The following is a 24,131-nucleotide window of genomic DNA, read 5'->3' as shown; positions in this document are numbered from 1 at the left end:
GCCCTGCTTGGCCATGGTCCAGCTGTGCTGCAAATCCCTGCTCACCCAAGGGCACAGGCTCCTTGCAGACCATGAGCCGCCCGGTGCCAGACCATGATCCCAACCTCACTTCATCCCACGGCCCAGCACCATGCCTGCCTCCTCCGCACAGTGGGGGACACAGTTCTTACTGAATGTCTCTCTCCCCCAGAGGACAAACTGGGCACCCAGTTCTAAGGACCCAAGAGCACTCCACAGCAGGCAGTGCTCAACACACACACACACACACACACACACACACACCCTTCTCAGCTTCCTGCTCTGCCTTCTTTTGGATAAATAACCTTGGGTAAGTTACATGGCCCCTCAAAGCCTCAAAGTTTTCAACTGTAAAATGGACACACCATTGCCCACCTAGTGGACCTGTTGGGCTGATTAAGTTACACACAGATGCTGAAAAAGAGAGTGTTTCCCCATGAACAAAACGAAAAGACAACCCACCAAGTGGGAGAAAATATTTGCAAATCACATATCCGACAAAGGGTTAATTTCCAAAATATATAAAGAACTCATACAACTCAACAATAAAAAAACAAACAACCAGATCAAAAAATGGGCAGAGGATATGAACAGACATTTTTCCAAAGAAGATACACATATGGCCAACAGGCACATGAAAAGATATTCAACATCACTAATTATTAGGGAAATGCAAATCAAAACTACAATGAGATATCACCTTACACCCGTCAGAATGGCTATAATTACCAAGACAAAAAATAACAAATGTTTGAGAGAATGTGGAGAAAAGGGAACACTCATACACTGCTGGTGGGCATGCAAACTGGTGCAGCCACTATGGAAAACAGTATGGAGATTCCTCAAAAAATTTAAAATAGAAATACCATACAACCCAGCTATCCCAATACTGGGTATTTATCCAAAGAACTTGAAATCAACAATCCAAAGAGACTTATGCACCCCTATGTTCACTGCAGCATTATTCACAATAGTCAAGACGTGGAAGCAACCCAAATGCCCATCGACTGATGAATGGATAAAGAAGATGTGGTATACATACACAATTGAATACTACTCAGCCATAAAAAGAAGACAAAATCATCCCATTTACAACAACATGTATGGACCTTGAGGGTATGATGTTAAGCCAAATAAGCCAGACAGAGAAAGACAAACATTGCATGATTTCAATCATATGTGGAAGATAAACAAACACATGGATAAAGAAAACAGATTATGGTTACCAGAGGGGAAGGGGGTTGGGGGGTAAGCGAAAGGGGTAAAGGGGCACATACATAACGGTAACGGATAAAAATTAGACTATCAGTGGTGAGCATGATGCAGTCTATACAGAAACTGATAAATAACAATGTACGCCTGAAATTACACAATGTTATAAAATATTATGACCTCAATAAAATAACTGAAAAAAAAAAGAGAGAGACAGTGTTTCCCTTTTGTGTGTGTGTGTTTCCCTTTTGTGTGTTCTTTTCAGAGAAGCGGAAAGAAAACCACTAAGAGTCATCATCTGATCTGATCAACTACAATGCAATAAGATGCCTACTGCGTGCTTAGCCTGTGAGCAAGACAAACACGTTTCCTGACCTCAGAGAGATTACTTGCTAGTGTGGGAGAAAGACGAGAAATCAAATACTTTGCATAAATGAATATACCATTACAACACAGTAGGAGCTGTGAACCAGAACAGTGTGGAATAGCCAGAGGGACATTACTGGCATTAGGAGGTCAGGGAAAGCCTCGCTGAGAAATGCCATTGGGCATGAGCAGAACTGGGAACCCAAGCAAATTGAACCCCAGGCCCCGCCCCAAGTACAGTCTTGGCAGCCAAGTGCCAGGTGGCCCCAGGTGACCTGAGCACTCGGGGCACTGGCTGTTTGGGCTGCCACTCTCCTGTGGGTGGCCCAACGCTAAGGCAGCATCCCTCGGAGCCACCAACCTCACAGCTGCCAAGTCAGGACGCAGGGGGCCAGTCCTTCTGCTCGTCAACTGCAGAAGCACACCAGGCCTTGGTTGCCAAGTCCCAGTCCAGCTGCTCTCTCCGTCACGCTGACACGAGGCTCCTTCCCCTCATCCGCTGCTGACCCGCCACTCAGCCATCCCACAGGCTCCAGGGACTGTGACCTTCGATCAATTGTCCACGCCAACCAGCAGTGCCCAGTTCAAAGTCCAGCACAGCCCACCGGGCTCTGCTCAGAAACACTTTCAAGGCCTCAGCCACACTCCTCCTTCCCAGAAGTCTTCCTCCCACCAACAGGGACCCTACCACGTGCTGAGTGTCTGCTGTGTGCCAGGCACCATGCCAGGCGTCAGCACACAAGCCACTACTTTGTGAGCCTTGACACCAATCCTGTGAAGGACAGTAACACATCACCTCTATTGGAGAGAAAAGATCAAAGGATCCAGCAGTCACTTGCCCATGTCACACAGTGAACGCAGGTGAGACATTCAAACTCCAGGCCTTTCTTGCTCCACTGGCACTCTGCTGACACTCAATTCCTTGTTTCTAGCTGCAAGCACAGAGCCAAGAAACTATCTCCTCATGCATATGTTCCCTATTTACTCTTCGATGTCTTAATTCATTAACGATCATGTCTTAACGCACCCTTCCCGCAGCAGGACACACTATGTGCCAGGCATCACGTGACATGCTCGTGACACAGAGCCCCAGTCTTCAATGCACTTATGGTCTGCGAGACGGTGAAAGACACAGGAACCAGGAAAATCAATAAAGGGTGACGTCATACACGTCAGCACAGGAACAGTGGCGGCCCCCCCAAGACACTTTTCCATTTCCATCTGTCTCCCCCAAGCCCCCAGCACCAGACACAGAATGAGCTCACGAAAGGCCAGTGTCTTTTGAGAGCCGGCCACATCACAATGACCTCTTTACCACCAGCCAGGCCAGTGTCCCCTAAGCCCAGGGGAGTGCTTGACAGAACACGCGTTAGATGTGTGCACACGAGACGTGAGACAGGACTTACATTTCACAGGGAGCCCCCACAAGGAGCCGGCAGAGACCCAACTGAACATTCCAGTCCAAGATGAGGACAGAGACCTCTCAGGAAGCTGTGGTCCTTGTCCCCTACAGGCGTCCAGGCTGCAGGAATCCACAAGGCACGCAGCCAGGGCCTTCCTTAAAACCACCTTTAGCATCCAGAAATGTGCCGGGTATGTGTAATTCCAGAGAATGCTTCCCCCAGCGTGATTCCCCAGGTGGCTGAATATCACTGTAAATCCACACGGCTCAGAAAATCCCCGAATGAAGGTCCACAGCTGACAGGCGCAGCCATCACAACGGGCATCTTCTTAATTCCTTTCTGGTCAAAAGATCAGGCCTGGGGACAGGAAGGAGAAAAATCAATCTTGTTACAATCAGGGACCCAGAGCAGTAGTCAGTTATCCTTTCTTCCTTCTATTTGACCCTAATATACTTAGGGGGGAACTCACTAAAAATAATGCCCTGTGGGTCTGGTCCAGGTCAAGTGGGAGATGGGGCCCTCAGGAGAGCGTCACCTCCCACAGGCAGAACTTTCCACCGCTTAGAGCTCCTCCGAACCACCCTGGGAGGGCAGAGGGAGCTGAGGTATGTCCATTATAAAGATGAGAAGAGAATGTTCCGGAAAGGTTAAGTGGCTGGCTTCGGATGTTCACAGCGCGGCCAGGCCTGGCACGCAGCCCTGACTCCCCTGCAGGGCTGAGGTCCTATAGTGAGCTGAGGGGGTTTTGGGTCAGCTGGTAGGACGTCATGCTTTGTTTTGTTTCTTTTTAAAGACAACCGCAGAGCCCTGGCATCACGCCAGGCCTTGTCCGGCACTGTGAGCTTCTGCAGGGCAGGGCGGGGCCTGTTCCTCTTTTATGCATTCATTCAGCAATCACTGAGTGCCTACTAGGTACCCAGGACTATTCCAGCTATAGGGAGAGACTTTTGTCTCCCCAACCCAGCGAACTTGAATTATTCTAAAGATAACCATGAACAAATGGATCCACAAAGCATAGGGTCTGAGGCCCCACAGCCACCACCCACCAGATGATAACAGTAACTGCGCTTTGTGGAGTCTCTTACTCACCCCGCTAAAAGCTCTGGTCCACATCTGATTCCACCCCGCAACCACCCTGCGACTCCTGCCCCTTTTCTCCAGATAAGGAAACAAGGCACAGACAACCACCTTGCTTCAAACTGCTAAGAGCGGAGCCCGAATCTGAGGCCTGAGAGTCTGTCTCCTCAGTGTGCGTCCTGATCCGCTGCTCTGCGCTACTCGTGAGGAATGTCTACCCGGACGGCTACAGCTAAAACGTACCTCTAGGCATTTTGCGTGCACAGAATCCTAATTTAATCCTCACAACAACCCTACGTCTTCTAAACTATTCTTATCCAATTTTAGGGGTGAGAAAGCTGAGGCCCAGAAAGGTTAAGCGACTTCTTCAAGGTCACTCAGCTAGAAAATGATGGAACGGGGGTTTGAAATCAGGCAGTCTGGCTCCAAAGCCCGTGAGCTTGACCATTACAGCAAGTGTCACCAATAGCAGCCATTGCTGCAATAACAAATTGTCAAATACCTAGTGGTATAAAACAACACAAATTCATTATCTTACAGCTCTGGAGGTTAGAAGTCCGACACAAGCCTCACGAAGCTAAAATCAAGGTGTTGGCAGGCTGTGTTCCTTCTGGAGGCTCTAAGAAGAATCTACTTCCTTGGCTTCTGGACCTACTAGAGGCTGCTCTCAGATGCCTGGGCTTACATCGCTTCCTCCATCTTCAAATACAGCAACATAGCATCTCTGCCCATCCTCACATCTCCTTCTCTGATTGACTCTTCTGCCTCCCTCTTCTACCTTTAAGGACTCATGAAATTACCCCGGCCCCACCCAGATGGTCCAAGATAATCTCTCTATCTCAAGGTCCTAAACCTCAATCATATCTGCAAAGTCCCTTTTGACACGTAAGGTAACATATTCACAGGTTCTGGGGACCAGGACATGGATATCTTTGGGGAGCCATTATTCTATCTCCCATAGCAACCACGCCACAGGGCATCCATCCTCCATTTTAAGCATTCTTCAGTGACTAGGGGTCACAGGGTCACCAGTGAGCTCCCCTTATCCCATTAAACCCATCTGACATAGCTTTTGGAAAAACCCAAGAGAAAGACAGGTTCAAAAGGAAGCTTAAGTGTCTAAAATCAGCCCCTAAGAGAGAAGTACAGGAGAGCAGTTAAAACACTGAAGTTTAAAGTCAAACCACCAAATGTATTAATTATGTTACTCTGGAGAAACATTTTTAACTCTTAGTTTCTTCGTCTGTAATATGGGGGTAAGTCACACCCACTTACTTCACAGAACTGCTGTGAGGCTGACATGGCATAATCAACATAAAGCACAGAGCATATTGCCGGGCACTTATTAAGAGTTCCATCTAAGCCATTATTTTATGCACCAAATGGAAGAGGTCTCCCCCAAGTCTGTCCTTCAGCCTGGTCTGTCCTAGGACTCCTCACACTTGTCCCTCTTCATCCTTAGCTCCTACAGCAACCACCAAGAGCTGCCAGCCCCAGAAAGCAGCCCAGGAGCAGCATCGCACCAGAACGTCAGGATGGAGTCCTGTCGGTGGAGAGGAGCTGCCTACAGCAGGAAGGAGAGCAGTGATTTATGGTACGAGCCCCAGGTAATGGCAGGAGAGAGGATGGGGGACACAGTCTGTTAAATATTTACAGAGGCCCATAGGCAAGTCTGAAGCCAGGCTTGTTTTGTTGGGGTCAGGTACATTAAAGCTCTGTCACCTGGCAAAGAATTATTACATGGTCTGTTGGGCATTACTGCAGCAAATTGGCGGTCCCCAACCCAGGGCAGGGGCAGCGCTGATGTTCACGTGAGCAGGTGGCCCCGCCACGGCTCCACCTGCAAGAATGCACGATGTGGGGCATTACACATCACGATTTCTAGTATCATCTAGATATGATGATTCTCTTCATAGAGAGAAGAGCCCTCTTGGGGAGCATTTTCATTTTCTCTCCTATGTGATTCCTTTCAAGTCATTTGCTCTTTCTGTAACAGATTGGCCAAACCAAAAATGATAGGCAATACCAACAAACCAACGACTGGCTTCCATGTGGAGTGGGAATTCTCATATGAGCTGGTGGACAGGCATCCTGAACAAAGACAAGCAACCACTTTGGGAAACCATTTTTGCACCATCTACTTAAGCTGAATATATGTGCACCCTGCGACCCAGGGGTTCCACTCCTCCGTGTAAACTCACAGAAATGTGTGCATACGTTCACCAAAAGATCTAAGGATGTTCACCACAGCACATCCTAACATCCGAACACTGGAAACTACTCAAATGCCCATCAACAGTAGAACGGATTTTAAAAACACGCACACATTACAGAGCAATGAGAATGATCTAGAACTGCAAGCAACATTTGAACACGTCTCACAAACGTAATTTTGAGTGAAAGAAACCAGACACAAGGGAATGCAGTATGTTATTTATATTAAATACATAAACAGGTTGAACTAATCTATGCTGTTAGAAGTTAGGATGAGCCTATCCTGAGTGAGGGAGAAAGGGACAGTTGGTGACTGCAAGGGGTCAGCAGGGGGCTTCTGACATGCTGGAAATGTTCTGTTCATCCAGGGGCTGGCTACACATGCAGCTTCAGTTTGGGGACATTTGTCAAGCTGTCTACATACTCAGGATCTTGCGCCCTTTTTTATGCATGTTACCTCAGTAAAAAGTTGGTTAACATTTTGTTTTTATTTCTCCTGTGAAAGTCTGTCTGCTGGAATATTGAAGACATCGGAACTCCCCCTCAAGGCCTGGGAACCGACACCTTCCAGGTTTCCCCGCTCCCCCAGACTTTCATGCCCCACAGACCTAGAGCTGACCCTGCCCCCGAGGGCACTGAGGGAAACACTTCACTAATAAGCATGCTCTGGCCTGGTGACATGGAATTTGACACAGAATTGCCCCACAACAAAATACGGCCCTCAGTGTCATTCTCTTGGCTGAGTCTCCCTCCTCTCTGCCTCCCAAGCTGCCAGGCCCAAATATGTCATTTCATTCTTGACCCTCCCCACCAGGTATTTCCACCAGCTGACCCCCACCCCCCGTCGTGGACACTCTGAGGAAAAACAAAAAACAGGCTGCCTCTCTTTCCTGTCCAGTAAGAAGAGAGCATCTTTCTACACCAACTTCCCCTAAATATGGAACGCACAGAGGGATGCTCTGGGAACCTGAAGACTTAAGGTATCGTGGGTTGGCACAGACTGGAGAATGGGCTACGAGGGACAGAATGAGGAAAGCCAGGTCAGGCGGTCCCTGGTACCACCGTTGTGAGAGGATCGAGTTTGTGGTGCGAGCCACAGAGAGCATCTCCCAGCGGGTCCATGGCTGTGTGTCGGCCCCCATCTCTGCCTCCGGGTCTCCTTGACTCTGTGTGTGTTTTCTCTCTCTCTCTCTCTCTTTCCCTCTTGCAGCAGCCATCAGTCACGCTGTTAATTTTAGCAGGAGCACGAGTCAGCAGACGCTGACTCCAACACCTCTGAGAGCCGGCCAAGGGGCAGCAGCACCAGCTGCAGGGGATGCGAAGGTGTTCTCGGAGCTAAGAATCTAGTCAGCGAAGCCCTCACGATCTCGGCTCGCCTCTCTCTCTCTCTTTCTCAGGTTTGTGGGGTAAGATTTCCTCAACACCGATGCCACAAAGAAGGTGTCCACTTCATCTTTTTCTGACCAAGGGAGACGCAGCCGTTTCTCTGGCCGTGTTCACGTGATTTCTCTGTGATACCCCGAGAGCGGGGGCCTGCCCAACCTGGGAGATAAACCAAGGAGACTTGTTCCCCGAGAAAGCGGCAGCTGTCCTCCTGCTGACAGACTCTATTTTTGCCTCATTTCGGTTTCCCCCCACCGTGTGCTGGGGTGACACGGATCAGCTGATCTGGAATGCCCAAGCCTTCCGGCACACGCTCCTCCTCGCACTGACCCGATGCCTCCCTCAGGGGATGGGGGGATGAGTGGGGGCGTGGGGGCCAAATAAACCAGGGTGTGACTCCCACCACTGCAGTCAGTCCCTGGCCCTGGGCACATCCCTCAAGGTCTTTGAAAGTGCTTCCTCGTCTGTTTAATAAAAACAAGGAATTGGAATGCATGCCCTCTGGGGTTCATCCGTGGAAGACAGACTGTATATAAAGTGCTTGGCATACAAACCTGCCCACGGGGGGCTCACAACTCACGCAGAGCGTCAGCATCTCCCTTAACAACAGCCTGATCAGCTAGTACTGTTGCTGTTCCCACCCGTTAGGCTTGGGAGATGCAAACTGAACCCAGTCCCATTCACTAGTAATAGTAAGAATCTGATTGATGATGCTCTGCACTGTGACACTCCCTATGCAGGAGGGGGCACGGGGGCCCACACAGAACGAGCCCTCTATCGCCGGGCACCTTCACCTGCATTAGGTAACAGAGCCCTGCTGACAACTCTGCCAGGTACATTGATTAGAGCTATTCTTTAAAAATACTGACATCCGGGTTTGGCCAGGCTCCAGGAGTCCTGCACAGCACTTGGGAAACTCAACAGGTGCCCAATAAATGTTGACTGGCATAGTGATTAATCATAGCTACATAGGGAGCGCTCATGGTGCTAGGAGCCAGAAATTACGTTCATCAAGAAAGACAGGATCCCTGCCTTCAGGGAGCTTTCAGGCTATACTAAGAAATCCAGAGAGGGGCCGGTCCCATGGCTTAGCAGTCAAGTGCATGCGCTCCGCTACTAGCGGCCCGGGTTCGGATCCCGGGCGTGCACCGATGCAGCGCTTGTCCAGCCATGCTGAGGCAGCGTCCCACATACAGCAACTAGAAGGATGTGCAAACTATGACATATAACTATCTACTGGGGCTTTGGGGAGAAAAAAGGGAAAAAAAGGAGGAGGATTGGCAATAGATGTTAGCTCAGGGCTAATCTTCCTCACAAAAAAAAAAAAAAAAAGAAATCCAGAGAAGCAAACATGCAGATAGCACATGTCCAAAATCGGGCACATCTGGTGACATCCTAGTTACCAAGGTGGGGTGGCAGGAGCTGGGGCACGGAGGGAGAGGCTGGACCACACGGAATGTGAGAAGCCCCAGCATGTCAGAGCATGAGAAACCTTGGAATGATTTGGTTCAATGCCCTCACTGAACAGCTGAGAAACGAGGCCCAGAGAGGTGACATGACTTACCTAAGGTCACCAAGCTAAGACGCGCGGGATGCAGGATAAGACGCAAATCTCCAGGAGGAAGGGTAGGCTGGGCACACAATGCCTGGGAGAGGAACTGCTCCTTTATTTGGTAGGTGCAGTGGCGCTGTCAGCAGAAGGCAGAGGCCCGGGAATAACCACATCTCCTGGGTGCTTGTTCTAAGAGCGTCAGCTGCCTTAAGTCATGGAACATCAACAGCGCTGTGAGTATGAACTCGTTTTCAAACGAGAACACTGGAGCACAGCAAGCTGTAGGGCCAAAGCCACGCAGGTGGTCAGAGACGGAGCTGAGACAGGAGCCCAGGCACTGCCCCCAGAGCCTTTTAGCTCAACCACTAGGTGTCCTGCCTCAGAAGGCCTATATGGTGGGAAAGACTGGGGCCAGGGTGATAGGATAAGAAGGTTCTAGAAGACAGAGATGGGGAGGGCAGGAGCTTGGTCGCTGGAAAAGGCAATGAACAGAGATTCTCGAGGCATCAACAACATCCACCGCCAGACTCTGACCAGAACGACCCCAACCCAATGGCCTGTCAGTGGGTCCCAAGTCTCACTCCTGCTCCCACAGTAAATCCTTCGTGTTGCCCATGACAGGCTTTTCCAGATGGCTCCTCAGAAGAGGGGGAAGAGTGTCCAGCTGTGGCCTGGAGCCATCACATCATTCCTACCAGGCTCAGGGCTGATGCAACAGGAGTGGGGAGGTGGGGCTCCCCAAAACAACTGACCCCTGACCGCTCCTCCCCACCTGCAGCTGAGAAGACAAATGCTCCTGCAGGAAGCTGTGAGCAGCACCCAGGTAGAACATGGGCACTTCTCGCAAGCCGTCCTACAGACCCACCAGGATGAAGGCCCCTGACTGTTAACAGGGATACAACTGGCCTAATAACAGACCCCTGGGGTTACTTCATAAGAGCCTCTTCTTCACTAACTAGACCAAACCAGAGAGGAACAGCCATAGCAATTTTCAGAGAAAGAGGCAGATAGACAGGAGGTGGGGCAGGAGAGGGACAGAGGGATGCCATATCAGGCGATGACCAGCACTTTATAGACAAACGAACCAGGGTGAGAACGTCAGCTCCAATGCTTACTAAACAGCTGTGAAACCCTAAGCTCTAGTTCCTTGACTCGACAACCATATCTGCAAAATGGGTCCTGTCTCACACAGTTAGGGGGACAATCAGACATAACCTACATAAGCCCTTTCACAGGGCAGGTCCTCAACACAAGAAAACCTCCCACTTAATCCGCTCGCCTCCACTCTCCTGTACAGCCTGAAGGTGACTGAGATACTGAAATGAGCTGAGAAAAGTCAGCATTTTCCTTCCACAGATCACAGATGACAAACCTTCAAAGTTTGGTGTTTTGCTTTTTTTAAGTTCCTTTTGTTTGCCTTTGCCCAGAAAACCCCTCAGGGAAAGGTCAGCAAAGACCCAAATGTCAATCAAATCCCCATGAACAAAGGGGGCAAAGTGCCAGGGAACCAAACCATCCAGCACGGACTCAAGGACACAGGTGTTGACAGGACAGCAGGACCTAACCTTCAAGACTCAGCACAGACAAGTTCTAGGGCATGCATGTTCTCTAGGAAAGTAACTTAGAAGGAGACTCAAGATCTCACACGCGTTCTTGCCTGCAAAGAGCTTCAAATCTCATCAAAGAAATGGCGTCATGAGGAGGAGTCCATGTAAGGCCTAAGCCAACAAACTCCAGGACCTCAGGGAGCTCCACCGGGACCGCAGCTGTTTTCAGGGACGGATCACATAGACCCTGAGAGGTATGTAAGTTGGGAAGAAGAAGAAGAAAGACACTCAGGGTAGGGGTAGAGAGTGACGCTCAAAATAAGTAAGGAGACAAGAAATGACATTTATTAATCATCAACAACAAAGAGGCCCCTTTTAATTCCCCCAATAATGCTCACAACCCCAGAGACAGGTCACGTATCCCAAATCACAGCAACGGCAGCATGGGAAGGGTAGGCACCTGGTTTGAGGTTATGCAGCTGGCAAGGGGGTGGATTTGAACCCAGGACCATCAGACTGCAAGTCTCCCTGGGTCTATCATCGCGCCAAACCCCTGCGCCTCACTTTGGGATCTGGGTCACATTCCGAGCACCCCGAGCTCCCACTCTCTCGGGGGCTGGGGAGCTGGCTTCCTCCACACGAACCGCTTCCTCAAGACAGGCTCTCCACCAAGCAACCGCTGCAGCTGCCCTTTCCCACATCCCACACTCCACACATCCCATAATCACCCGCTTTGTTCTGGCTCCTGTTTAAAATCTAGATTAGCTGAGCTTCCGGGAGGTCACGCTTGTGACTTCGGAATGCAATTCTGACTTGCACAGAAGCAGGTCTTCACTTCGAGTCACACAGGTGCCCTTCACTACGTCAACTGGGGAATTGATCTCCAGGCCCACAGGACACTGGGTAAATCCAAAGGTGGGAGTGAGGGGGGCAGGAGGAGGAGACAGAGAACAAAAATCCAACCAACCGGCTGGGAGCAAGGCACAGGAAGTCAACACCGCTGCGCTGTCACCCAGATGCTCCACGGAGGACGAGAGTTGTTTAAAACTGCCAGCGAGTGAGGTGGGGAAGCCTAGCTCCTACTCTCCTCTCCCATCCTCGTTCCCCTGCGCTCAGAAGGCAAACCCCACTACGTCCTAGCCCATCAGCATTCGGGGGTGAGGAGACAGAAAGTGTGTGTGGGCAACACGAACGTTACCTAGGGAAAGAAAAGAGAAGGAGCAGGGGAAGGGAGGAAAGGGAAAAAATAAAATAAAAAATAGGCAGCAGAAATTCAAACCCATTAAAACACGTCAGAACAGCAGTCCAGAAAAGCACCCTGACTTGGGGAACGTAAGTCTCCAGAGCTCCATGGGACTGGGTGGCATTACAGCCTTCACGATGACATCACATACACACACACACACAATGCTCCACATTTACCAAGTGCCTTCACGGTGTGAGTTACAGTACTAGGCTCACTAAAGGTATGTCGGACCGTGCCCGCCCCCCCCGCCCCCGCAAGTGCACCTAAGCATCCCCTGCGGACTTGTTACAGGTCAACCCCCAAGGTCCACCCACAGCAATTCTGGTCAGTAGGCCTGGGGTGGGGTCTACTCCACGGTCCCTGGGTGACAGTGATGCAGGGATGTCACAGAATTCACTGGAGGAACCCTGTTCCTGGGAGTTACCCGCTCTCTTTTCAGCACGAGGTCCTGGAAATACAGTGGAGATACAGTGAGTGGTCACTGCTGGCCAGTGAGGGGCCACAACCTGCCTTCCTGAGCACCTTCTGGGCCAGCTCAGGGTCTCGCTTCATCCCCAGCCACTCCTCGGAAGTAGTTACCAGACGCATTTCAAAGATGAACAGCTAAGGCTCGTCAGGGTGGCTTGCCTGAGGTCAGCTAATTAGGAAGTAGCAGAACTTGGAACTTCCTTTTGTCTCAGGGAAAAAAAAAAAAAAAGGAAAGGAATACACTAAATTCGGAAAACGTGGAGTGGTTCAGAGGAGAGGAAGGAAATGGAACAGAAAAAAAAAGAAAAGGAAACAGATTATTGATTACTTACTACCTGCCACGCTTGGCCACATCTCTTTTAATCCTTCCGACAGGCTCCAGGGAGCATGCGGCCCCAGTGGAACCCCCTGGCTCCCCCAGATGGTAACACTGAGAGGAAAAACAGACCTGAGATGGCGAAGGAGGGGATGATGTGTGACTTTCCACGGTCACACGGTAAGTTGATGAAACAGTACAGACGAAAACCCAATACTCCGATTTCTCCCCAACCACCATATAAAACTCCGTTCAGCTCACGACACACGTCATCGTTCCCTGCTTCCTCTACCATAAACACACAGGCACCGAAGGTCACGTCCAAGGAAATGCACACAGTGGGAGCGCAGCAGATCCTCAGCATAGCCCTGAGGAGGATGAAGACCTTCCTTTTGGGATGAACAGGGTCACAGGTCACATCTAATCGCATCACTTCTCTGTCTCAAACCGGCAGGATTACAGACAACTGCTTCACAACCAGCCTAAAGGTAACGCCCACAGCAAACATTCACGGAGTGCCTTTTAGTTGGAGATAGTGCACACCTCAATATCTTTGCGCCCCTGCCAGGTGGGTACCAGCCCCATCCTCCTGAGCAGGTGACAAAACCGCAATACCAGTAACACAGGTGTTAATAAGATGAACTGGAACAGAGGCCCCACCGTCCAAGCTCTTAACTTTACAGCTTCAGCTACAAGCCAGCTCTGCACTCTGGCCACACTGGACATATCGCACACTGTCCCTCTTCTGGGCCTCTGCTCCTTCTGTCCCCCCAACTGTTCAGCCCTCTTGGTGAACTCCTACTCATCCTGCAAAGCCCTTTCCCTCCTCTCTGCAGCCTCCCCCAATCTTCTCATCAGTCCCTTGTGACTCTCAGCTGAATCCACTGCTGCCCACTCCCCAGTGCTCCCACAGCAGAAAGACAGACACCATATCAATTTTAAATCCCAGCCTGTCATCTCCTTTGGCCCATTTGCTCTGGCACAGCAAACCAATATGAGGAACTGCGATGTTCTAAAAGGATGCAGGCCTTATTCTCTCCATACCCCTAGCCCCACACTGAACAGCCATCACCTGTATGTAGCCCCGAGCTTTCTCCATTACGGAGCTGCGAGCGAGCAGCTTGAGGACGGCAACTGCATCACCTGAAATTCTGCCTCTCCCAGAACCCAGTAATGCAGCTGCTTGGCAGCCAGTAGGTGCTCAACTAATGCTCACACTGGATGTTCAGCCACTGGACATTTACTGCAAACCTATGCTGAATCTCTGAATCACAGAGGGAACGGAACAGAGAGGTGCACAAAGATTCTGGAAGGAGAACCTCCCCTTTGGAGGCCCAGGCTCTGGAATCACAACGGCCCGTTTGTATCCTGCCTCCATTACTCACTGTGTGCACCAGGAGGCTTTTCGAAGCTTCACCTTCCTCCTCAGAAATTAACAACGGCCCTTACTTCATAGGGCCGCTGGGAGGATAAGACGAGATAATCCATGCCAAGTGCACTGTGGGTCCCTTACACACAGAAAGCACTCAATAAATGTTAGCTATTAGTACTACCCCCCAGCAGCTCAATACGTGAAAGTTAACCATGATTTTCAGCAGCCAAGAATGCAACTGAATGATAAACATATTCCTTGTGCTTCCAGAAATTAAAAGTGGTCCCCTTTCTATTCATTTTCCAAATTAGTGAAGGATGAGAAAGTGTCCTTCAGTTAATTCAAGGTGCCAAGCACTCAGTGCTCACTGAGCAGGTAAATGAGCGAAACGGAATCGAAGTGTGTGTCATGGGCACCTTCGAGAGTCTGCAAGGAGGAGCATGCATTCGCTCTGAACCTGCCCAGACTTTCTCTAGAACCCTCGAGAGGACATGCCCAGAGCCAGACGCAGGCCCAGGTCGTGGGACACCACAGACGCTCCAGGCCAGACACCCACTGCTCCATGTCCTTGCCTAACCCAGGAAAGAGAGAAGGAGCTGGCCAATACCAGCGAGCGAGAAAGCAGGGCTGGGGAGGAGACACCAGCTCAGCCGCACAGCCAGCAACCCATCAGAGAATAGACAGGGCTCTTCCAGTGACTTTGCTCTCACATGTCTGGATTCCTAGAAGATCAGAAGCAAGGAGGGGGAATGGGGACAAAGAATATTTACTGAACCCACAAAGGACCAGTGCCAGCCCTAGACATAATTTCATCAAACATCTCCCATAACTCTCATGAAGGCCCTCGGGGGTGGCAGGACTTTTCCCTCCTGTGAGACCTTTAGACACTGAAACGGTCAAGCAAGGATTCCAAGCCAGGGTGTTCTGACTCCTTCCATTAGCATTCTCTGCCAAAGGACAGGAATGACATTATAGGGAAAGGTCACTTGCCACTTTCTACAATTCTGTAGTGGTTGAGGCAATTTTTTAATAAGCATATATTTTTAACACAATCAGGGAAAAAAATACAGATGTTTGGCTCAGTTTTGTTTTTGAATCAGCATCTGGCGCTAGAACTTGCAGATTCTTCTCTGGGCGTCTAAACGGTTCTTGGCTGGAGGTACAAAAGCATCGAAGAGCTGTATCCTCACCATTTCTTTGCATGACAGATGTCCGACCGCACTGAGGGGCAGTCACACACTGTAGCTGGTTCTGATGGATTCTTGCCCAAGCACAGATAAACCTCAGGGACCCTCGGCACCAACAGTCCCACACATCAAGCCCCCAACAACAAGACTTCGAACAGAGACCCAATCAGCTTCACAGACGCACACAAACCCACACTGTGAAGCAGCAGGCAGCACGGGACGGCTCACCCAAATCTACCTGGCCCTACCACCGACCCCCTGATCTCACGAGCCAGAGCTCGGAGGGAACAAGGGCTTAGGGACAAGGGGAGAATTTGAGTTCTTCTCCAGCTCTGGGAAAGGGCCACGGAATCAAAATAACCTGTCTGAGACCAAATTTCCTAAGCTGTGCAACAGGATTGTTGAGCGGACGGTGGAAGCTAAAATTCAACGCTTCCCCAAACCTCTTTCACCCAGTGACCTGTATGACCAAACACGGAGGTGGTGAGACACTGGGGGTGGGGGAGGGAGATGGAATCCCCCTCTCCTCTTTAACGTTTATTTGATTATAAGTTTTTATATCCACTGCCCTCCCCAAGAGCAAATCCCGCACTTACCCCGAGGTTTGCCATCCCCAGGGAACACTCCCAGGCGTCCAATCAGCAGAAGGGCAGGTGTCTGTACCAACGCTCGGCCAGAATGGAGATGTGCATCACCTGCTCTGGAGTGTCAATTTCCAACACACCCCCTCCTGGTGTGCCCCGGAGGAGCCCACTATCTAATAACAACCACTCCCTTGAATTTCCTATTTCAGCTTTGCTCTCACTGTCTGTTTTTTTTCCCTTGCAGAGGAGGTAGACAGGGCATAGTTACTCAATACACTTGGAGGAGGAGGAAGAGGAGGGGGAGGAAGAGGAGGGGGGCAGAAGGAGGGAGGGGGAGGACAGGAGGGAGACCTGAAGGTGGCAGTTACAGGGTTAAGAGTAAACGGGGCATATACAGCAACACTACTCACACCTTTGGCAAAAAATAATAATAAGTGCTAACATTCTCGGGGCACCAACCATGCTCTGGGGGTCTACATGCATCATTGCATTTAATCGTCACCACGACCCAGAATAGGTTCACATTTTACAAGTAAGGCCACCGAGGTCCGAGGACATTAAGCCACTTTCTCAAGGTCCCATAGCCAGTTAGTGGGAGAAAGAGGTTCCTCGAGCTGAAGAGGATGTTTGTCCAGACGTTGAGAGCACCCAGAGCTTCGGCCAGGGAATGCGGAATGAAATTACCAGTTTCACAGCGTGCTTCACCTTCCCTTCATTCAGCAAATATTTACCGAGTGCCTACACGTAAAGAGAGGGACTGCGGCCCATCCTCCAGTCCACCTTCCCCCTCCTCCAGGGGAGTTTGTGGCGGTGGCTGTCTTAGGAATCCTTCCTTGCCTCTTCCTCGCTTCTGGGGGCTCCGGGCAATGCTTGGCCTTCCTTGGCCTGTGGCTGCATCACTCCCATCTCTGTCTCACTCTGTCACTGTCACACAGCCTTTCCCCTGTGTCTCTGCAGAGCCCTCTTCCCTACATCTGTCTCTGTGTTCTCTCCCCTCCTCTAAGGACACTAGTCATTGGATTCAGGGGCCACCCTAATCTGGTAGGACCTCATCGGAACCAATGACATCTTCAAAGACCCTGTGTCCAAATAACGCCACATTCAGAGGTTCCGGCAGACACACATTTGAGGGGAACGGTATTCAGCCCAGTACAGTTGTCTACTCTGACCTTCTATTATAAAATACAATTTAACGAACATTCTCAAACTTGCAGCTTATGGAGTTGCAAGGAACGGTACAAACAAACAGGTCCTCACCCTCTCAGGAAAACAGGACGGAGAAAATTCTAACGGAAAATGGCTGACACAGTCTGACATCTTCGTTCCTCTATCATCCTTTCTTCTGACTTTCAATGACAGTTTAACACTACAAACCTTCATACCAAGTAATGAGACTTAAATAATTAATACTTGATAGCATTAGCATCATTCTGTTATTTAATAATAAAGAATAATTACGTCAGCTTCATGATTTACTCATGACCACTTAAATAATTAACTGTAATATGTAATATGTAACTTGCAAGCTTGTTGACTCATTCACTGGACTCCATCCTGAACCTGGCCCCCAGGCCTCTGGTCACAATCATCTCGGCCATCAACACTGTTCTGAGCTACTTATTACTAACCTCAGTCCACCAGAAGCCACTCCTTAATACCAAAGCATGCACTGAGGGACAGCATGGAGGCAGTGCCTACGGGTGTGTTGGGGGAATTTTAAGTCATTCTTAAAGTTTACTAAACTCTTCAAAAGTAAAGAGAAGGCACTGATACATGTGAAGAGGAAGGAGGACCAGGATGCAAAACTATATATGCAGGACCATTAAAACAATGTTACTGGGGCCAGCCCGGCGGCATAGCAGTTAAGTTCGCACTCTCCACTGTGGCGGCCCGGGGTCCGCAGGTTCAGATCCCGGGCGCTGACCTACGCACCGCTTGTCAAGCCATGCTGTGGAGGTGTCCCATATAAAGTAGAGGAAGACGGGCACGGATGATAGCCCAAGGCCAATCTTCCTCAGCAAAAAGAGGAGTATTGGCAACAGATGTTAGCTCAGGGCTGGTCTTCCTCACAAAGAAAAAAAAAAAATGTTACTGATTCAAATGATGTGAAATTGGCTAAATAAACTATGATACATCTATACAACAAAATGCTCTATCTATAGCCACGTAACTATGCCCCACATTCTGGAAATACTCAGCGTTTATTTCCAAGTGGTGGAACTAACATTTTTAATTTTCTCCTTCTAAGAGAGGAGAAGGCCACAGACCCTGAGGGCTTACTGCCTGGTCTTTTACAGGAAGTGGCCCTGTGACCCCGGCATGTCACCTAACCTCTGTGTCTTAGCACGGCCTCACAAGGCTGCTATGGGATTAAATTAAATGAGTTAATATTTGCAAAGGACTTAGAACAGTTGCCTAGTTCGTTAGAAGCACTATATAATTCTTTGTGAAACAAAATAAATATTTATTTTATAATAAGAAAAAACTCATTATTTTAAAAGTCAAGGAAAAAGCTATTGATGGACGAGGACAGAAAAGCTTACAGAAGCCCCAATATAATGCCACTGGGACACTAAGTTGTTGCCCTTTTCTTATGTTTTCCTTTTATAATGATTTCCGGTGGACTTCCCACCCTCAGTGAAGGCACAGTTTAGATCACCAGGAATTGCATAGAGTAATTTTATCAGGGGGCAGAAGGTGGGTGACCTAGGGCCTCTGGCACATATAAATGAAAAGAGATGACCCTAAGAGGTGACAACTCAGAAGACCTTGGTTTCAGGTCTTAGGACTTCCCAGTCCCCTTCTCCTCAACCCCTCCAGGCCCAGCCACTCCACCCCCAGCACATCTGCATAAGAAATGAGACAGCACATCCTCAAGAGTTGGTCTCAAAGTTTACCCGGAGCCAAGACCAGCCCAGAGGGCATTACCATCCCAAAGACGCGGCTTTTGTCAGAGAAGGACAGGACAGCAAGGACGGAAATGCAGGGACATAAGCGCTGGTTCAGCAGAGCCCTCCCAAACAGAGCATCCTCCAGGAGCGCCTGAAGGAGGCAGGCATTCTGACCATCACTCATTGTTATTCCAGCCAGGTGTCTGCAAGCCCGCCAACCCCAGGATACTGCAGAGGAATGTGCATGTCTAGATCAGAGAAAATGCCCCCTACGAAATTCCTCACCTCCTACCCCTCTAACTGGGGGAGGAGTGAATGAGGGTGTTCCAGGCAAAGGAGCTGATGGGTCCGGTTTGCACATAAAAGGGCCGCCAGGCTGCAGAGTCTTGGTCCCCCTCCTCCTCCAACTTCCAGGCAAGTGTGCCCCTCCCCCTTCATCCTCCCTGACAACTTGACCTTGGCTGAGGCCAAACACAAGCCCAGGCAGCATCCCCAGCCATTCCTCAAATTCTGGGTGACTGAGCGCAAGGAGGGCACAGGCAGCTCTTGAGCAGACCTGAGGAGGGATCTGAGGCCAGCTGAACCAGGCCCTGGGCAAGACGCGCTTGGTGGAGCCTCACCATTCAAGTGAGCAACTCACATTTAGCCGAGGGACCTGTCAGGCCAGCAGATGACAAGGGAGCTGTCCTGGCTTCACTTTAAAGAGGCATTTAATGTCATCCTATACAGTGAATCCAAGCCTCAGACACACACACACACACAAACCCCTCACAGACAGAATGTACCTTCTAAAACGGCCCCAAGCCTCTAGAAGATGAACCTCAAGGCTTCACGATGGCATGTGTACCTAGCACAGGGTGCAGCATCTGCAGAGGGTCAGTGAGCGGGAGGCAAGGTATTCACCTCTTTGAGCTGGGTTTCTTCATCTGTAATAATACAGATGTCTGTTCTACAGAATATCACAGTACCCGTCTCTTCCACGAATGCCTGCGTTCACTAGCAATTAACCAAGCCTCCAACACAAGCTAAGATCTCTGCAGAACACTGCTTCCCCACGCATCCCGACCCCAGCGAATGGCAGGATCCTGTCTCTGTGCCCCACCTGGTGGGGGTGGGCACTAAGGAAGGCGGGAAGCCCCAATGCAGTGTTCCAAGTGTGGAACGGCCAGGGCCAGGCCTCGGCAGGTAAGCAGAGGGCCTCAACAGGGCTGGGTCACCTCCATCCAGTCCCCACTGCTGCCTGTTGTCCCAGTGCTGTGGGGGCAGGGCAGGAAAGAGGACAGGGGTGGGGTGCGGCCACATTCCCTGCACAGGCAGCTCAAGAGGGCCCTACCAGCAGGAGATGGGACATATCCAGGAAAGATCCAGAAGGTGCGGGACCCTGAGCCAGGGCACAGCCAGAATGCTGGATGAGCTCATCATTCCAGGCTAATGTACGCTTGTCAACTGCACCTGAGATGCTTAAAGAAATACGGAACTCAAACAGACGAGCAATTAAAACTTGAAACAGCAGGGTGGGATGGGGAGGGGTTCCCATACCTCATGCACCATTGCACCACCCTTCCTGGCAGCCCCGAGCCAAAGGCTGGGCTGTCAGAGGAGAGGTAATGGGCATTTGGCATTTATACAGGATCGTTTATCGCATGGATCTCAGAACACTTGGTGATGCAAGCCATCCCTGCCAGGTCACCAGGGAGGCCTCGGTGGCCCTTGTCACCAATGATCACACCCAAATAATGGGCTGCCTGCCAGTGCCACACCTAAAAAAACACGTCCTCTGAGGTCTCCAGCTCCCACTCCTCATCGCGCAAGACACCAAGTGTGGCCATCAAGTGCTTTAGCTTCCTACGGCTGCCGGAACCAATTACCACAAGCTGAGTGCCTTAAATGCACGCAGATCTACTATCTTACAGTTCTAGAGGTGAAAAGTCCAAAAGGGGCCTCACTGAGTGTCAGGAGGGCTACATTCCCTTCTGGAGCCTCCAGGGGAATTCCTGAGTCCTCACATTTTCCAACTTCTACAGGTGGCTCATATTCCTTGGCTCCTGGCCCCTTCCTCCATCTTCAAGCTAGCAGTGTCACTTCTCACATCACATCACTCTGACCTCCTTTTCTGTCTCCCTCTTCCACTTTTACGGACATCTGTGATGACACTGGACTCATCGTAAAATCCAGGACAACCTCCCTATCTTAAGGTCAGTTTTCACTCCACCTACAACTTTAATTCCTGTTGGTCACATAACGTGTAATGTTCACAGGTTCTAGGGATTCGGATGTGAACATCTTTGGCGAGAGCATTATTCTGTCTACTCATCCATGTTTATGCCAGGCCCCAGGACGCTGTTCAACACCTCCAAAGCCCCTCAGATTGTTACCTACCACCTTCCCCCTGAAAAAGCCCAGCCGGCCCTGATCCCAGCAGCTTCTAAATGGTTCTAACCACCTCCCCATCCCGGGATCTTCACCCAACCTGTGGGGCCATGACCCTCCCTAATGCCCACTTTCACAGATGGATGAGCAAACAGTGACAAGAGACTTGCCCGGGGCCACTAGGCTCCAAGTTCGGGGCCTGGGATTGGAACGCGGGTCTTCAAGCAACATGCGCTCCACCACCCATCATGGACCCCAAGGACTCAGACCGGTTCTGGACTTGTGCGTTTAGCCTCCTAGTGGGGACCCTTCCAACAGAGGGATGGCCTCTGCACCCTCGTCTGGTGCTCTGCTGGGCAGGAGGACCTCCTGAGTTCTCACTGACTCTGCTGAGAATTTCCCAATGTTCGAAATTTTCTGCCAAATTCAACATGTCAATTATGAAAACGGTGGAGAGGGGACACAAAAGCAAACTAACATCCACTGAGCACTTGCTAAGTGCCAGCAACAGGCAGTGAATCTGCCCACAACCCTGAGAGGAGGCCTAACCAGTTCCACCTGACCCACAGGAGGCTGGGTCTCCCAGAGATGGGAGCGCGCCCAGACCCACAGAGCAAGGGATCGGCAGCACCCCGATTCGAGGCGGCAGGTTCTCTCCCCTCCACCAGGAGGCCTCTCCTATCCCTGCCCCACCAGCGAACCAAGCATTCAACCCGCACGGAAGACTCTCCCTCGCCGCCCCCAGTGCAAACCCCACCCCACCTGCGGCTTCTCCTGCTAGTAGGCTGGGCCCTGGAGTGGTGGAACCAGAGTGCTCAGTTGGTTTCATGCCTCAGCTTGTGACAAAGGAAGCTTCTTTCCCCTTCTACAGCAGGCCCAGGGAAGCCACGCCAGGCGCAAGGCGTGGGTGTAGCCAAGCAGAGGGCGCAGCCGGCTGTCACTGGGCACTCACCTGCAAGCCAGTCCCAACCTTTCCCCTGGATCTCGCTCTGTCCTCACTGAGCCAAAATAACCCGGAATGACCATGCCAGTGGCACACGGGGACAAGGCCCCGTCACACCAGCCGACCTTTGCTCCACTCACCCAGACACCAAAGCAAAGTCCTGATCGCAGGTGCAAAGGGTCCTGAAGGATCCAGCTCCAAGGAGGGCTCACATCCCTGATCAAGTCTCACATCTGCCACGTCCAAGCTGGGTGGCCTCAGGCCAGTTACTTAACCTTTCTGGGCATTCATTTCCAAGCACTGCACTAAGGGCTTAGGTAACACACAGGATGCAATAAGGGACATGGTCCCTGCCCTCAAGAAGATTCGAGTCCATTCGAGAAGCAGACATGAAGCAAATGTTCACACAAACATCCCCTAAGGTAGAAACTGCAGCTGATGCCCTGAAGGACAAGTCCACCCAACCCCAGCAGTAGCTAACCTGGGGGCTCCAGGTGGAGGTCTCTGCAGAGCTGACACACTAACACCTGCAAGTTAGCATGATTTTTTATTTGCTTACGAAGAAAGAAAGGAAGAGAGAGGAGAGGCGCTCCCTCCCAAATACCACCTCTGCAGGAACATTTAAAACTGGCAACTGCCCAGATTAAGGAGAACGGTCCCCAATTCACTTGCAAAGCCTGATTTTGCCACCACAATCACATGCAGATTGTAAAGAAATGCCCCCCATAGAAACGGAGGCGCCCATTCCTGGAACAGCATGCCTAACAAAGAGTCCAGCGGGGCTCCCCATTTCCCAAATCTGCAAAATCCACAAGTTAATCAAGACAGATCTTACAAATCAATGAGGAAAAAAATTGCCAGCACCCCAAAGGAAATGACCAGTTGACAAAACATAAGCAAGCAATCCACATGAAAAGCAGATCAGTCACACCAGCAGTCAAAGAGAAGCAACAAGAATAGGTTTGTTTCGGGGTGTTTCCTAGCACATTACTGCACTCCCACTGCAGGGTTTGTTGCGTTAATTAGGATGCTCAAAGTGAGGAGGCTGCCTCAGCAACCCCTCCTAGCACTGTCTGTGGAATGGTGACTGGGGAAATATTCCTCAAAAGCAATCTGACAGACGGGAGACTATAAAACTCCTCATAATTTCCTGGGGGACTCTGCCAAGAGAACAACCAGAGGCGTGAAAAGGTTTGTGTGTTAGAACAGGCACAAGCAGAAGCAAATCTGGAGACCAGCCGTGCTGACTTGGCTAATGGTGACAATGACAGAAATACCAGCAGCATCTCGCACACATGTGCCCTGTGCCATCGTCCTAGGCGAAGTACCTTGACGAGCTCTCCTCACCTCTCCCTCACAACAACCCCACACAGAAGGGGCTCAACCCCCCTAGAAAGGAAAAGCTACTCACAGAGGACCTTTCTTGTCCAGGTGCATGATGGGAAAGCTGCTCAAAACAAGTTTTGAAAACTTTGAATGGCACCGGGAAATACGCTTGATGTATGTTAAGTGAAAAAAGTCAAGATAGAAAACCATAGGGAAGCAGGAAACAAGTTGTTATTAGCGGCTAGCAGCGAGCCTCAGGATTACAGGTGACCTGTATTTTCTGCCTTATCTTGCTTTTATTTTTTCTGCTTTTGTTTTATTTTCTGCCTGTGTTTTCTGGTGTTTCTACAAATAAGCACGCTCAGGGGAAAAAAAGTTTGTTTGCCTGTTAAGTTACCCTCAGTTCTATGATTAGGGCCTGAGTGATGGCGGACCTGACGGGGGACTTTCAGAACCATTCTGCTAGGGCATGGCCTGCCTCGCACCACTGGGGCATGTGCTTCTCACAGCAGCTGCTTCCGACCAGGTCGACGACCACAATCGTGGACAAAGGCATGGATGCGAAAGGAAGTCACTTCTGGAAAGGACAGCAAAGCAAGTGAACTAAGAGTTACCAAGAACATACTATGCAATGGGCACTAGGAGGACAAGCCTAC

General features: G+C 50.4%; 1 long non-coding RNA gene across 19 annotated transcripts in view; it reads right to left on the bottom strand.

Annotated features, from left to right (window-relative positions):
• LOC131419616 (uncharacterized) overlaps positions 1–24,131 on the bottom strand; it is a 237,199-nt gene that overhangs the window by 168,111 nt on the left and 44,957 nt on the right. For all 19 annotated transcript variants that reach the window (XR_009223296.1, XR_009223304.1, XR_009223300.1 and 16 more), the window contains one exon: positions 3,003–3,356. This is a non-coding gene — a long non-coding RNA (uncharacterized LOC131419616). The remainder of the gene's footprint in view (positions 1–3,002; positions 3,357–24,131) is intronic.

This window comes from Diceros bicornis, chromosome 21 (assembly GCF_020826845.1).
Source record: "Diceros bicornis minor isolate mBicDic1 chromosome 21, mDicBic1.mat.cur, whole genome shotgun sequence".
Lineage (NCBI taxonomy): Eukaryota > Metazoa > Chordata > Mammalia > Perissodactyla > Rhinocerotidae > Diceros > Diceros bicornis.
This window is presented reverse-complemented; position numbering and strand designations above follow the sequence as displayed.